This window comes from Lithobates pipiens, unplaced genomic scaffold (assembly GCF_037356315.1).
Source record: "Lithobates pipiens isolate NorthernLeopardFrog02 unplaced genomic scaffold, aLitPip1_a1.2 Scaffold_22, whole genome shotgun sequence".
Taxonomy (NCBI): Eukaryota; Metazoa; Chordata; class Amphibia; order Anura; family Ranidae; genus Lithobates; species Lithobates pipiens.
The window spans coordinates 153,802,537-153,819,932 of NW_027507784.1; the positions used below are offsets into that span (position 1 = coordinate 153,802,537).

Consider the following 17,396-nt stretch of genomic DNA (forward strand, 5'->3'; position numbering starts at 1 on the left):
GTGAATGGGGCCTAAGTCATGGAAGTTGGGGAGGGTCAAAGAAGTTATTTAAGGCAAGTGCAGAGGAAGGAACTTTATACAAGAGGAATATATTTGCAGTGAAGTGATCACTCACTTAGGACATTCATTGCACTGAAGTAAATTTTTCAGTCCTATTTATATATTTTTTGTTTGTATTTTTTATATACACAGAATTGCACTTTATACATTGGTGTTGAATACATATGTCTTCATTAATGGTGTATATGTATTGAGGAAATTATAGAGGCTTTGATATATGCCGGCACTTTAAATGTGTATACGATACAGTGAAATTAATATTTAATGAGTTGGCATAGGTGATATATTTTATGAGTGGTGATAGTGCAATCCATATCACATACATATTTTTTGAATTGGTTTACTCACGAGGTGACATTCATATTTGATTGCAGCAAACTAGGAAATAATTTGTTGGTTCCTTTTTGCGCCGGTAGTCCATTGTTTTTTTATATGTTATGCTTTCACTGCTGTATAATTTAATTTCTGGATCACAAAAAAGTTAGTTTCTACATTTGCCCAGGATGTGGGCTTTGCCATTTAATCAGACACCACGTTATGAACAACAGAAATAGAAATACCAAAAGTATTGGGAAGCCTGCATTTTTTTTTTTTTTGGTTGTAACTCACGTTTATTAAAGATTTTACATAAAGAACAGGTTACAAAGGAAACATTGGACGTACAGTTATACAGGTGGTAATCAGGTTATTACATCAAAGGAGGGTCTACCTACAGTTGGGAGTTAGTTAAGTGGAAGTTCATTCATGGGGGTTATGCAGTTAGGGTGTTTGTACTTTTGGAAAGTTTGTTAGTAGGCTTTGGCGTGCATAAATACCATTAGGCAGTGGTTGTTCAAGAGAGCAGTTATTTCCGTGATAGAGGGGGAGTTGGGAGATTTCCAGCTTTTCACAATAGCCAAGCGTGCTGCAATAAATACATGGGAGGTGATCGTGCATGAAGAGCAAGGCCATAATTCCATGTCTGGCCTAATAGGACCATTTGCGGTGTTAAGGGTACAAGATTTGGTTGAATGGAAAACAAGGAGTTTGGAGAGCTTAGTCCACAATGTGGTGAGGATTGGACAGTCCCACCATATGTGGAATGGGGTTCCTGGGGATCCACAATTTCTCCAGCAGAGATTAGTTGAATTCGAGTAGATTTGGGCAAGTTTGGATGGCGTGAGGTACCATTTGTGAAATAATATTTGGACAGTTTCCCAGTGGAGGAGACATCTGGAGATTTTCAGAGGCGCCTGTAACGAGCGATGCCACTGTTGGGGAGTGTAGGAACATTGTAGTTTTTGCCGGTGCCAGTAAGCAGTTTATAGCAAAAGGAGATTCCACGTTGTCGAGGAGTTTTGAGGTTGAAGAATGTGATTATATGCCATGGTAATAGGTTATCAGACGATTGTACTTTAGAGAGGATCGAGTGCATCCTGAGGTATTTGAAAAAATCTTTGTGCCCAATGTGGTAATCAGTTTGTAGTTTTTGGAAGGACATGAGGGTGTAGCTTTGATATAGGTTTCCAATGTTGGAGATGCCTTTGCTGATCTAGTCAGAGACGTTGATGTTGGGCGTGAGAATATGGAGGGCTTCCAATGGTATTAGCTTGAGTTAGCTTGAGTAGAAATAGTGGTGTACCTCAAGAGTATTGTATGGTGGCTTTCCATATCCTGAAGGTAGCGTTAACAGTGTCAAGGTATGAGTGAGTCCCTGGATGTTGCAGAAGAAGGGTGCAGATACTTAGTTTAGGATGGGACATTAAGGCTGCTTTTTCTATTTGAAGCCAGCTGGTTTGTTGCATAGGGTTCCTTCAGACTCTGGTTTGATCAAGTATGGTTGCTTTGTAATAGGATATTAAGTCCAGTGCTCCCATCCCTCCTGATGTGACTGGCTTACACAGAGTGTTGCTTTTGAGAACGAATCGCTTTCCGTTCCATATGAAGGTTGTGGTGATAGATTGTAGCTGCAGTTGTCGTTGTCGTTTGAGAAAGGGTATTGGCAGAGTCCGGAATGTATACAAGGCATGGGGTAGAAGATACATTTTGGCTAAAGCAATTCTTCCTGCTCAGGAGGCAGTAGCATGTCGGAGGTCGTGCACAGTTTTCTGGAGCTTGGTTACCAGACTATTAAAGTTGGTGGAGCGCAAATGGGTTGAGGATGCAGTTAATTGTATGCCCAGGTACGAGAGTATGGAGTTTGGGGGGCCCATGAGAAAGACGTGTGGTTGGTAATATCAGTTTTGGTGTGTTGGTCCAGTCCTATACTGAGCATGGTGGATTTGGAAAAGTTGATTTTATATAGTGAGGCCTTGCTGAATGCATCGAAAGTGCGATGTAGAGCAGGAAGTGGGCTAGTAGGGTCAGTCAGGGAAATGATGACGTCAGCGTACATCATCAGCGGTCGATATCCTCGAAATAAGTGGGTTGTGTCTAATTGATTGGGCCAGGGGTTCCATGACAAGGGTGAAAATCAAGGGTGAAAGTGGGCACCCCTGACGTGTCCCATTAGAGATGTGGAAGGGATCTGAGAGTAGTCCGGAAGTCATTACTCTAGCGCTGGGCGAGGTGTAGAGGGAGCGTATAGCTTGCAGGATGGTCCCTGAGAAGCGAAATTTCTGAAGGACTGCCTGTAGGTAGGACCAGTCCACTCTCGAACGCCTTCTCTGCATCAAGAGATATGAGCAGAGAAGGCGTTCGATGATGTTCCACCCATTGTATCAGGTCAATGAATCTATGGGTACCGTCCGACGCTTGTCTGCCAGCCACAAAACCCACTTGGTCAATATGTACAAGTTGTGGGAGGATGTCTGAAAGTCGCGTGGCCAAGATTTTGGCATATAGCTTGGTGTCAGTGTTTAGCAGGGAGATCAGTCTGTAGCTGACAGGCTCATCAGCCGTTTTTTTCCCGGTTTGGGGATAGTGATAATCGTGACTTGGAGGGATTCCAGTGGGATGGAGCTGGTACTGGCAGTGAAGTTGACGGAGCGGCACAGGTGGGGGGTGAGGAGCTTAGAGAATGTTTTGTAGTACTCACTGCAGAACCTGTCAGGGCCTGGGGCTTTATGAAATGGTAGGGCGACAATTCCACTTCTGTAAGGGAGAACGGGGTGGACAGTTGGTGTAGTTGGTCTTGTGAAAGTGAGGGGAGATGTATGTCTTTTAAGGAAGTCAGTAATGTCGGTAGAGGAGGGTGGTGGAGCAAGGTTGGAGCTGGTAAGGTTGTATAGTTTAGAGACTAAATTGGTCTGCAATGTCCTTAGGGTTGGTGTGCTTTATGTCGCTGTGGTTGGTAAGGTACGGTATCTTAGCTTGTATGAGTTTGCGTTTAAGTTGTTTAGCTAGATATGCCCAAGGTTTGTTGTGTTGGGAGTAGGATTGTAGGCGGAGACGTTTAAGGTGGTAATCAAAGTTTGCGTGTAGTTGGTCACTGAGGGCCTGTCTAGCTGTGTGCAGTTCAGAGCTTAGTAAAGGGGAAGGTTGAGACTTGTTGGCTCGCTCGAGCAAGCGTATTTGTTCTAGGAGTTTGTGCGTGGTGGCATTGTGCTGTTTTTTCTCTTGGGCTCCCAACTTAATCAGGAGGCCTCTTATGCAAGCCTTGTGGGCGTTCCATAGTGTGGTGGGGTTGTCTACTATTCCGGTATTGGTTGTGAAGTGGTGTTGGAGTTCACATAAAATCTGCTTTTGATATAAGGGACGTGCGATAATGGAGGTGTTGAGCCTCCAAGTGGTGAAGTTTTTATTGGTAGGTGCTGGAAATAGTCTCATTGATATGGGTGCGTGGTCAGACCACATAAGAAGTCCAATTTTAGACTCCTGTACCATTTGCAGGGTATGTTTGTCAGTCAAAAAGAGATCTATCCGAGTGTAAGTGGTTTGTGTGTGTGAGAAGAAGGTGTAATCTTTTTCAATGCCGTGGAGGCATCTCCAGGGGTCGTACAAGTCTTCCGAGTGGAATAGGGAGGAGAGTGAGGTAGAATGTTTACGGGTGGGATTAGAAGTGTCTAGTGAGACATCAACAATTTGGTTGAAGTCACCGCAGATAACTAAGAGGCCCTGTCTGAAAGGTTCCAGCTTCTTAAGTATGGTCTTGTAGAATCTGTGTTGTTTGGTGTTAGGGGAGTAAATGTTGGCAATGGTGATGTTATGATTATTGATAATGGCGTTCAAGTTTATGAACCTACCTTCGGGGTCTTTCTCAGTGTGGAGCGGCTGGATTGAGAGTGTGGAGCATATAGCAATCATAACTCCTGCTTTTTTTTTTTTTGCAGAGTTGACAAAGTAATAGTGCGGATACTGTTTATGGGAGCATGAGGGGGGTTTGCTGGAGGCAAAGTGTGTTTCCTGTACACACAGTATGTCAAAGGTGAGGGCTAAAGCCTCTTTCCATAGTAAATTTCTTTTATAAGGGGAGTTTAAGCCTTTGGCTTTAATGGAGGTGATGGTGAATGACATTTTAAGAAGTGACTAGTGGGGGGGGGGGGGGGTATAGGATTACCGCTGTTAAGTGTCAGAAAGTAGTGCGTGTAGGTAGAGGTAGACCAGTGCTAGTATCCTATAAGAAGCAAAGTGTAGCCAACGATTTAGGCAACCAGTTGAACAGTGTGGTAATAAGCACAAACTATGAAAAACAAAGTAAATTTACAAACGTAAAGGATATAACCATGAAACAGAAGAATTTCAAAGTGCGTGGCACTTTCCTTTCACTGGGGGAAGAGTGAAGAGCGTAACAGGTGGCACGCTCATTAGGGACATTGTTGAAGTGTGCAATTGCCGAATTAGCATGGTAAAGGTGGAGATGGAGGAAAACTTTACTTGCGAGTGGTGTTAGGAGCATAGCGCCTGGGATCCTGGGCTAAGGTTGAGGGCTTTTGGAGTAGGGGTTCAGGTGGAGGTGAGGAGATTAGACCCTAGTTGAGCATGCGTTTGATTCCATCCTTGGGAGTCAGGATATTGGTGTTCTGGTATGTGACCACCTAGTTTAGTAGGGAAGCCCCATTTGTATGGGATGTTGTGCTTCCTAAGCGTAGTGGTGGTCTGGAAGAATTATCTTCTCTTTTGTGCAATGGCAGCAAATATGTCCCTGTACAGGGACACAGTGGAGTAGGGGTCAGGTAGCGGAGAGGTGGACCTGGCAGCCACCATGATCTTTTCTTTCACTTGAAAGAAATGGATGCGAGGTTTGACAATGCGGTACGCCCGGTCAATGTCAGTTTGACGCAATTGAGGAATAAGTGTGAGGAATAGTTGCTAGATGTAGGGGATCAGTTTGGGAGGCTTAATGGATTCCAGTACACCCCTAAATGTAATGTTGTTTCTCCTCTAAATCTGCGACTTTGGTGTGTAAATAGTTACTCTCCTCAGTGTGCTGGTCATGGGCATCCGCCATTTCGTTATAGGCTGCAGTGTGCTCAGTGAGCGTTTTTTCAATGTCATCAGTGCGGTCCTCCACTTGATCTATTGTGGAATGTAACATGGAGATGGAGGACCATAATTCATTGTGCATATCATTCTGCAATGAAATTAACATAAGTTTGAGCGTGTGCTCGGATGCTGGCTGGTCAGAGGCAGCTAGTGTGGCTAGGGCATCAGAGCATGGCACTTCATGGCCTGTGGATGCTGGGGGGTCCCAGTGCTGCTTTTTAAGCTGAGGAGCTTTAGTAGGAGACAGGGCTGGGGATTGTGCAGCTCTCTTACTTAGATCAGCAGGTGAGGGCTGAGAGGATTCTGTGTGTGGAGCCGAGCTGTTCATCTCCTCCATGTTAGCAGGGTGGTCCTGTGAGCTCCCGTCGTCCGGCGGTGAGGGACAGGGCAGCGCGCCGGCGTCATCTTTGCCATGCAGCATGTTGGCTCTCCTGAAAAACTCTGTGAGGCGGCGCGGCTGATGCAGGCTGGCGGGTCTCCTCCCGGACATGCCATTCAGGTGTCCACTGATTCCTCTCCTCTCTGGAGTGTCAGAGGGGGGACATGCACTAGGAGCTGCTGTCTGTCGCTAATAGTCCCTCGATTGAGCAGAGCGGAGATTTCAGGCAGCCATCTTAATCCGCGACCAGCCACACCCCCTATTTTTTTGGGAAGCCTGCTTTTACAAGCACATGAACTTTAATGGCATCCCAGTCTTAGTCCGTAGGGTTCAATATTGAGTTGGCCCACCCTTTGCAGCTATTGCAGCTTCAACTCTTCTGGGAAGGCTGTCCACAAGATTTAGGAGTGTGTCTATGGGAATCTTTGACCATTCTTCCAGAAGCGCATTTGTGAGGTCAGGCACTGATGTGGACAAGAAGGCCTGCAGTCTCCGCTTTAATTCATCCCGAAAGGTGTTCTATCGGTTTGTGTAGGCCACTCAAGTTTCTCCAACCCAAACTCATTCATGTCTTTATAGACCTAGCTTGTGTTGGAACAGAAAGGGGCCATCCCAAAACTGTAGTCACAAAGTTGGGAGCATAAATTTGTCCAAAATGTCTTGGTATGCTGAACCCTTAAGAGTTTCCTGTACTGGAACTAAGGGGCACCAGTGCACAAAGCAAGGTCCATAAAGACATATTAAGCACGTTTGGGGTGGAGGAATTTGACTGGCCTGCACAACCCAATAAAACACCTTTGAATTAGAGTGGAGACTCGAGCCAGGCCTTCTCTCTTCTCTTCCAACATTAGTGGCTGACCTTATAAATGAGCTTCTAGAAGAATGGTCAAACATTCCCATAGACACACTCCTAAAGCTTTTGGACAGCCTTCCCAGAGGAGTTAAAGCTGTTATAGCTGCAAAGGGTGGGCCGACTCAATATTGAACCCTACGGCCTAAGGCTGGGATGCCTTTAAAGTTTGTGTGTTTGTGTTTGTGTGTGTGTGTGTGTGTGTGTGTGTATATATATATATATATATATATATATATATATATATATATATATATATATATATATATATATATAATATAAAAAGGCAGGTGTCCCAATACTTTTGGTAATATGGTGTATGTTCTGCTTCTTTTCTCTGTGAACCACTGGAGTGTTTTTGTAAAAGCTGGAGCAGAAATATGTAGATAGAAATAATGTCTCCAGCAGTCATACATTGATTGCATTTCTATAAAAGAAAAAAAAAAAACAATATACTGAAACATGGGCTTCATGGGAAGTATTTGTATACTCTGAAGAGGGAAGGAGGCTACTGGGAAGTGTGTAGGGGGGTGAGGTCTCTTTAGTTACAGCTTGGAGTAACATGAATGGGTTGTCCATGTTCTTTGGGATGGGGGGTTATATACATACTTTGATGTGTGTATGAATTTGTTTTCTCTGTTTTGTTCTGTTTGTTTCCTTTATTTTTTTTTCTTTTGATTGGATCTTGGTTTTCTTTTCTTTTTGGATTAAAATAATAGGAGAACTGAAATTCAGGAATATGGGCCACACATAGTATATAGTAATAAATAAGGTTTGATGGAGATAGTGTGTGAAGTGAATTTGAAAAGAAAAAAAAAAAAAAAGGGAAAAGAAAAACCCCCCCAAAAAAACAAAAACAATGTGACCAAACATTCACCGGTGGTTGATTATTTCCTGAATATTTTAATGCATGCACCAGGGCAGATTCACCTGCAAAGAATGATGAATGATGACTGCTTTACAGCATGCCTCTAAGAGCCGGTTCACACAGGGGCGACTCAGATCCGACTTCAGGTCGCCCCTAGTCCCCTTAAGTCGCGCTACATGTAAAAATCAATGTAAGTGAATGAGAGCCGTCTTAATGCACACTACTGAAGTCGCATCCGACGTCAGAAAAGGTTCCTGTACTACTTCTATCCGACTTGTAGGCGACTGGTACCCATTGATTTCAATGGAGGTCGCCTCCAAGTCGGATCTCTGTCTATACGGAGGCGACTCTCACAGAATTATCAGCTCTCAAGGGGGAACGCCACACCAAATTTATTTAAAAAAATTGGCGTGGGTTCCCCCTCCGAGAGCATACCAGGCCCTTAGGTCTGTATTGGATTTTAAGGGGAACCCCCTACGCCGAAAAAACGGCGTGGGGGTCCCCCCCAGATCCATACCAGACCTTTATCCGAGCACGCTACCCGGCCGGCCAGGAAAGGGGGTGGGGACGAGTGAGCGCCCCCCCCTCCTGATCCGTACCAGGCCGCGTGCCCTCAACATGGGGGGTGCCTTGTCGGCGGCCCCCCCACCCAAAAGCACCTTGTCTCCATGTTGATGAGGACAAGGGCCTCTTCCCGACAACCCTGGCCGTTGGTTGTCGGGGTCTGCGGGCGGGGGGCTTATGGGAATCCGTGAGCCCCCTTTAATAAGGGGGCCCCCCGGATCCTGGCCCCCCACCCTATGTGAATGAGTATGGGGTACAATGTACCCCTACCCATTCACCTGTGAAAAAAATGTACAAAAAAACAACACACAAGGGTTAAAATAGTTTATTGCACAGCTCCGGGGGTATTCTTCCATCTTCGGGGGTCTTCTCGCCGGATTCCTCCGCTATCTTCTGCTCTTTTGCTAGCTCTTTTACTAGCGGAGGAGCCCGGCTTTCTTCTTCACCGCCGCCCTCTTCTTCCGACTTTGGGGGTCTTGTCCCCCTCTTCGGTTCTTCTTACCGGGCCACCGCGCCTTCTTCTAGCTCTTGTACAAGCGGTGGCCCGGTTTTCTGTCGCTGCTGTCTTCTGTTCTTCTCTTCTGGAGATGTTGCCTCATCGCTGTCTCTAGTCACTATGACAGGACACGCGGCGTGCCGCGACTTATATAGGGACATCACCGGATGATGTCCCCGCCCATTATGATGTCACAGTCCCAGCATCATCTGTGACATCATAATGGGCGGGGACATCATCCGGTGATGTCCCTGTATAAGTCCACCCCCTTTCCTGGCCGGCCGGGTAGCGTGCTCGGGTAAGGGTCTGGTATGGATCTGGGGGGACCCCCACGCCGTTTTTTTGGCATAGGGGGTTCCCCTTAAAATCCATACCAGACCTTATTTTTTAAATAAATTTGGCGTGGAGTTCCCCCTTGAGAGCTCATTCTCTGATTGGCCATGGCAAAAGTCGCCTGGCCTGGGGCAACTTAAAGTTGTGTTCTAAGTCGCCCCAAGTCATGCTTAAGTCGTGTCCAAGTTGCCTCCAAAAGTTGTGTTGAAAGTCGTGTAACCCCTGTGTGAACCGGCTCTAAGGGCCCCCTCACACGAGGTGCATTGTGACTGTGCCGGGCAGCCTTGTCCAGTACAGTACTACAGTGGTGTGCACTGAAAATAGTACAGCATGCGGTACTTTTTTTTTTTTTTCAATGCACTAAGGCGCAATGCAGTCCATTGCATTGCAGCAGGCTGTGGCCAGTAGAACTTTCTGTTAATGTGTGACATTTAATAAAGTATGCACAAAACAATGAATTCATGAAATTGTGAGATATTCCTCCCCGCGCACACCAGCACCCATGTATTTAGTGGGACTGCTGGTGTGAAGAAGCCCTAAGTGCTTGCTTCTTAAAAGATGTATAAATTATTTATAAGGGTGTCTAGTAAATGTGCATTGAGTGGCTTTGTTATTAAATGACTGTATTCAGGTGTAACTTATCTAAGAGTAAAGTTCCCATTTAACTGAAGTTATTGACATATTAATTGGCTTTGTGCTGCCAAAGTGTGTTTTTGTGAACTGCATGGAAAGAAAAGTGATCAGAGGAAATAAGCAGTTATATAGTTATTTGTTGTTGAATCCCAGAAGACAAATTACTGCACATCTCATCCATTGTCTTCACAGTTTGATTCATACCATCCTTAACACATGCTTTTTATTTTAACCACTAGAGGTCCTTCTAGCAGTGTATCTATACTTATTTTATGTAGTGGAAGAAGTGTGTGTATGTGTGCGTGTGTGTATGTGTATGTATATATGTATGTATATTAATAATTATATATATATAATATAGACAAAAATAACCCTGGTAAATAATTGAAAATAAACAGTAATTTTAGATATGCGTTTTTAACATTTTTTATTGTAATATAATCACAGCAAACTCCTTTATTTTAGTTATTATTGATAAAATACATAGGAATTGGAATTAAAAACATAACATAGTAGTTATAACATCACACTGATCAAGTTAAATATATAAATGTATGACCGCAGGCAAATGACAGAACGCTTACACAAATGTGGAATTCATTGAGAGTTTTTACTATTGTGCATAGGGTCAAATTGGGCCCTGTTTACAATTCACATATTGGGAATACGTGTTCTCGCTCACAATTTGTTTTTTTGTTGTACGATTTATATTGTGCATAGGGCAGCCTAATCACTTGAAGACTCTGTTCACATTTCATATAGCAGGAACACGCATTCCTGCTCGCAAATTTTTTTTCAACGATTCACATTTCTGTGTATCGCACCTGGGGCAGCCCATTTGCACAATTCCAAATCCCTACTTTGAATGAGGTTGCCCTATGCACGTTTATCAAGCCAAAGAGGCTCATGTACTAAATTTTGGCACTTTTGGTGCCCTACATTTTACTATGATTTTTGCACATTTTGTTGCTCTACAATCGTGGCAAAAATCACACTACATTTGAGGTGCCATTAGAGTGATTGCAAAAATGTATTTTTATTTTTTTAAATAACAACATGCTTTACCTACCTGCTCCGTTGTAGTGGTTTTGCACAGAGCAGCCCAGATCCTCCTCTTCTCGGGTCCCGTCTTTGCTGCTCCATAGCCCCTTCCTCCTGTCAAGTGCCCCCACAGCAGGCAGCTTGCTATGGGGGCACCCGAGCTGAGCTGCAGCACCCTGTGTCCATTCAGACATGGAGCTGCCGTCCGGCCCCACCCCCTCTCTCCTGAATGGCTAACTGACTTGGTACCGCTGCTGTGTCTCAGCCAATCAAAAGGTAGAGACCCAGAGGCGGCTGAGGGATTTGTGGACATCGCTGGACAGAGATGAGGCTCAGGCAAGTATTAGGGTGTACTGGGGGGGGGGCTGCTACACACAGAATGCTTTTTATTTTAATGTATATAATGCATTAAGGTGATAAACCTTCTGCCTTTATAACTCTCTTAACCACTTCCCGGCCAGCGCACGACGATGTACGTCGACAGAATGGCACGGGCAGGCATATTGGCATACAGGTACGTCCAATATTAAATGCCGCGCTGGTTGGGACCCCTGTGAGTCCGGTCGTGGGACCCGCGGACTCGATCGCCGCGGGCATCCCCCCGATCGTCTCACGGAGCGGCCGAATGGAGGAAATGCTGTGTAAACAACATTTCTCCATTCTGCCTAGCAACTAGTGACGCTGATCTCTGCTCCATGTGATTGGAGCAGAGATCAGTGTTCACTAAATGAAAGCCCAACCCCCCCACAGTTAGTAACACACCCCTAGGAACACTTAACCCCTACACTGCCACCCACTGGTTAACCCTTTCACTGCCAGTGTCATTTACACAGGAATCACTGCATTTATATAGCAGTGATTACTGTATAAATGACAATGGTCCCAAAAATGTGTCAAAAATGTCCGATGGGTCCCCCACAATGTCGCAGTCACAATAAAAATCGCTGATCGCCGCCATTGCTAGTAAAAAAAAAAATAATAAAAAATTATTAATAAAAATGCTATAAAACTATCCCTATTTTGTAAACGCTATAACTTTTGCGCAAACCAATCAATAATCGCTTATTGTGATTTTTTTACCAAAAATATGTAGAAGAATACGTATCGGCCTAAACTGAGGGAAAAAAATGTTTTTTTATATATTTTTGGGGGATATTTATTATAACAAAAAGTAAAAAATAATGCGTTTTTTTCAAAATTGTCGCTCTATTTTTGGTTATAGCGCAAAAAATAAAAACCGCAGGGGTGATCAAATACCACCAAAAGAAAGCTCTATTTGTGGGAAAAAAAGGACGTCAATTTTGTTTGGGAGCCACGTCGCACGACCGCGCAATTGTCAGTTAAAGCGACGCAGTGCCGAATCGCAAAAAGGGGTCTGGTCTTTGACCAGCAAATTGGTCCGGTCTGCAAGTGGTTAAACAATAGCACTGCAAGCATTTTGGGTGTTTTGGCACAATTCTTGAAACACGGGCACATTTGCACGATTTTATCCCCGATTCTAATATGCTTAGGTGTGAACAAGGCCTTAAAGTATAATTTAACATTTTTTTTTTTTTTTTGAAGTTTTGGATACAGTGGAGAGGGATTAGAACACCTGTCGGGTTTTTTTTCTGTCTGTGCCCTCGTTTCAGAGATCCATCCTCTCTATTTGTCCTGTTTACCATTATCATTGAAAGTAAAGGAAAATCCAAAATGGGGTTGTCCCCAGAAAAGTAATGGAGGAAAAATCTTCCAATGGGGACATTAGTTCTAGTGACCGGGGGGTGTCCTAATGTATTCCCTTAACTTGCAGGGATTTCCTCTCACTTCCTGCTTCGGTTATGGGGCAGGAAGTGAAGGGAACACTCCCCAATGTGACACAGATGGCATAAAGAAATAAAATAAAAATCCAAAATACCGTATATACTCGAGTATAAGCCGAGATTTTCAGCCTCTTTTTTGAGGCTGAAAGTGCCCCCCTCGGCTTATACTCGAGTCATCGCTGTCTGCCCGCTCGATCAGCGTGTCGAGCAGACAGACAGCGGCCATTCTATAATTCAAAAGCCGCGCCTCCGGCTCCGCCTTCGCCTGTGATAGGCGGAACACTGAATTTCCCAGCAGCCTGTGTTCCGCCTATCACGGACATCGTATCATCCTCGTACTACGGACGAGGATGATACGATGTCCGTGATAGGCGGAACACAGGCTGCTGGGAAATTCGGTGTTCCGCCTATCACAGGCGAAGGCGGAGGCGCGGCTTTTGAATTTTACAATGGCCGCCGAGGCGCCGACGAAGAGGGCACGGGACGGAGGCAAGGCACGGCACGGGACGGGACGGAGGCAAGGCAAGGCACGACACGGGACGGAGGCAAGGCACGGCACGGGACGGAGGCAAGGAGGCAAGGCACGGGACGGAGGCTCGGGACAAAGGCTCGGGACACAGGTAGGCTGGACACACACACACACACACACACACACACACACACACACGGATGGAGACACACACACACACACAGGGATGGATGGATACACACACACACAGGGATGGATGGATGGATGGAGACACACACACACAGGGATGGATGGATGGAGACACACACACACAGGGATGGATGGATGGATGGATGGAGACACACACACACAGGGATGGATGGATGGATGGACACACACACACACAGGGATGGATGGACGGACACACAGGGATGGACGGACACACAGGGATGGACGGACACACAGGGATGGACGGACACACACACAGGGATGGACAGGCATGTCTCACCCTCGGCTTATACACGAGTCAATAAGTTTGCCAGTTTTTTTGGGGGTAAATTGGGGGCCTCGGCTTATATTCGGGTCGGCCTATACTCGAGTATATACGGTAAGACAAAAAAGTTTTGCACATACTTCTACTTTAGACAATAAGAGATCTGCCAATACTAGTTAAACTTGCAGAGCATCCAAACCACATGGGTCTTTTCTGTGCTCTCTATACATTTATAAATGAGTATTCATTTCAAATATGAAGCATAATTAATACCTATCTAGAGCTGGGCTCAAATATTGCACAATGCTTGTTTTTTTTTATTGAAGGTGGGTATATGTACAAGCATGTTCATGTTAGATTAGCAAACTTTCCTGTACACTGAGCTAACACCCCTAGTGCAAGCCTTATCCTTAGGGAACAATAGCTATCAGCCTGGAAAATCCAGCCTGTCAATTGCAGTCAGCTGATATGTCTGCAGCATTCTTAATATATATCTGAAGCCAAAACTCAAGTGAGGAATGGTTAAAAAAAAATTCAATTTCTTCTTTTGCTGTCTGACAACTTCCAATGTTGTTGTTTTTTTCTCACTTATAGTCCTGTGTAAATGGTCACAAGAATAAAGAGAGGGGCAAGCAGATCAAAGACTGCAATAAAAACTTGACTCCGTTTTTTAACCCTCTCTCACTCTTCAAAATGAAAAAAAAAAATGGCTTCAGGTACACTTAAAAACTACATACATATACAGTGCCTTGAAAAAGTATTCATACCCCTTGACATTTTCCACATTTTGTCATGGTACAACCAAAAACTTAAATGTATTTTATTGGGAATTTATGTGTTAGAATATCACAAAGTGGCACATAATTGTGAAGTGGAAGGAAAATTATAAATGTTGTGCTTTACAAATAAATGTAGCACCAACACCCGAAGGAGCTGCTGGTTATTTTTGGGCTTACCATTACCTTCTGTTCTCCTTGTGGTACGTCTAGGGGATGTCCCGTGGTAAATAGCCCAGTAACTTGAGACATAACAGATCCACTTGAATAGATTTTATTTGCAAAACTTGGGATCAGAGGGTTGGAAAGGAAGTTCAGGTACTCTTAGCCCCTGTACACACGGTCGGAGATTTCGACAACCAAATCCGTCGGATCTTGTCCGAAACTGTTGCATACACACGATCGGACTAAGTTGTCGAAAAATCCGATCATTCAGAACGTGATGACGTAATTTCGTTACGATGGGACTACATTCAGGCTAGTAGCCAATAGCTTTGATGTAGGAATTTGATCTGAGCATGCGTGGCACTTGGTCCAATCAAAATTCTCTACACATGATCGGAGTATGTCCGATCGAACCAGTTGGTCGGGAAATATTTCCAACATGTTGGAAAATTGGGTCCGACGGATATTCCGACGGAATCAGTCCGATGCATACCACACACAGTCGGATTATCCGACAACATGGTCCGATAGGACACATTCCGACGGATTCTTTGACCGCGTGTACAAGGGCTTAGTGTCAAAGTCAAAAACGTTGAAGAACTTGCTTACTTTGACTGTATCCAGAGAATAGCCATTTACTGCTGGATGGTCACCCAGGTTGGACAGTTCCTCTCTCACAAGGCCTAGCAGCCAACAAGGTGCTTACTCAGGAACAAGTCTCTGCCACAGACATTGTTGTAGAACGTACAAAATAATGTCTCTGCCACAGACGTTGTTGTAGAACATGTAGGGAAACTAAACTTGAAATGCTTGTAGGATACCTGGATCTTTCAGCCTGCTTGACGATATCCACAAGACCGGATTCTCTCGGTTACTTCAGCCCTTCCAGGCTCTTGTTAAGAAAACCAACCCGTACGTAGTGTTCTTCTAAAGAGTCCTCCCCTGGAATGCTTGAAGTACTCTGGGTCTCTCCTGAACCGGAGACGGCACCCAACCACCTCAGAATCCTCCTTAGTTTCCTGGCCTCGGGCTAGCCAGCCCCGAGACATTAAAGTCAGGTGGATCCGCACCCCAGGCCATAGCCTTCCTGGGGGCTGGTCAGGAGGACCAGGACAATGAAGTCAGCACCTCATACTGGACCGGAACCCCGAACCACATGATGTCCGCATCTTAAATACCCTCTCCCAGAGGGCACAGCGAGAGGGCCACTCCCACTGACCTGGCTCCGAAAGAGAGTAACTTAAGCACCTAACCAGACCATAGTTCCATGCCTACCACAAGAGACAGTGCCCTCTGTGGCCAGGCTGAACATCTCACAGTCCAGTCAGACTGATGCAGAGGTCCAATTTAGACAAATAAACCCAAACCAAACTGCCGTTTAGGCAAAGTTTAACTTTGAAAAACTCATAGCGCATGCTCTTCAGGAGCCGCCGCTACATAAGTATCTGAAAAGCATGGCGTGCATTTGTATTTAGCCCCTTTACTCCGATACCCCTAATGAAAATCTAGTGGGACCAATTGCCTTCAAAAGTCACCTAATTAGTAAATAGAGTCCACCTGTGTATAATGTAATCTCAGTATAAATTCAGCTGTTCTGTGAAGCTTGGAAATATCAGTTTGTAAATGGATAGAAAACTGGCTAAAAGACAGAATTCAGAGAGTAGTGGTTAATGATTCTTACTCTGAATAGTCTAAGGTTATCAGTGGTGTATCCCAAGGTTCAGTGCTGAGACACTTACTTTTTAATAACTTTATAAATTATATAGGGTCTGGGATTAAAATTATAATTTCAGTCTTTGCAGATGACACCAAGCTATGCAGTGGAAAAAGGTCCTCCAATTTACAAGCCAATTTACAAGCCAACCTCAATGCTCTGTCTAATTGGGCAACTGTGTGGCAAATGAGGTTTACTGTTGATAAATGTAAAGTTATTTACTTGGGGACTAAGAATATGCATGCATCATACATGCTAGGGGGAGTTCAACTGGGGGAATCCATAGTGGAGAAGAAGAAGGGTCTGGGGGTTTTGGTAGATCATAAGCTCAATAATAACATGCAATGCCAAGGTGCGGTTTCCAAAGCGAGCAAGGTCCTTTCTTGTATTAAGAGAGGTATGGACTCCAGAGAGAGTGATATAATTTTGCCCCTGTACAAATCATTAGTAAGACCTCATCTGGAATATGCAGTTCAGTTTTGGGCACCAGTTTTCAAAAATGATATAGGGGAACTGGAGAAGGTGAAGAGAAGGGCAACCAAACTGATAAGAGGCATGGAGGAGCTCAGCTATGAGGAAAGATTAGAGGAATTGAATTTATTCTCTCTTGAGAAGAGGAGATTAAGGGGGATATGATCAATATGTACAAATATATAAAGGGTCCATATAGCGAATTTGGTGTTGAGTTATTCACTTTACGGTTAACACAGAGGACAAGGGGGCACGCTTTACGCCTAGAGGAAAAAAATATTTAATCTCCTAATACAGAAAGGTTTCTTCACGGTAAGAGCTGTGAAAATATGGAATGGGCTCCCTCCTGAGGTGGTTCTGGCAAGCTCAGTAGATTGGTTTAAGAAAGGCCTGGATTCTTTCCTAAATGTACATAATGTAACTGGGTACTAACATTTACAGGTAAAGTTGATCCAGGGAAAATCTCATTATGATCCGAAAATCCTTAGCCTAAACTGAGGAAGAAATGTGTTTTGTTTTGTTTTTTATATTTTTTTGAGGGATTTTATAGCAAAAAGTAAAAAATATTGCTTTTTCTTTTTCAAAATTTTCGATTTTTTTTTTGTTTATAGCGCAAAGAATAAAAATCACAGAGGTGATCAAATACCACCAAAAGAAAACTCTATTTGTGGGAAAAAAAGGATGTCAATTTTGTTTGGGTACAGCGTCACATGTCCACGCAATTGTCAGTTAAAACAACGCAGTGTTGCATCGAAAAAAATTGGCTGGTCATTAAGGGGGCAAATCCTTCAGGTCCTTAAGTAGTTAAGAGGAGTGGGCTGAAAATCATTAAAATTCATTGTGGAAATTACAATATGATTTATAATTTTGACCATAGATACACTTTAATCCTGGATTGTT

The 17,396-nt window shown here is 44.2% G+C and overlaps 1 protein-coding gene across 1 annotated transcript in view; it reads left to right on the top strand.

Moving 5' to 3' along the window:
• The window catches only part of PLEKHM3 (pleckstrin homology domain containing M3), a 291,262-nt gene that overhangs the window by 93,903 nt on the left and 179,963 nt on the right, over nt 1-17,396 (top strand). The gene's annotated exons all lie outside the window — the stretch shown is intronic.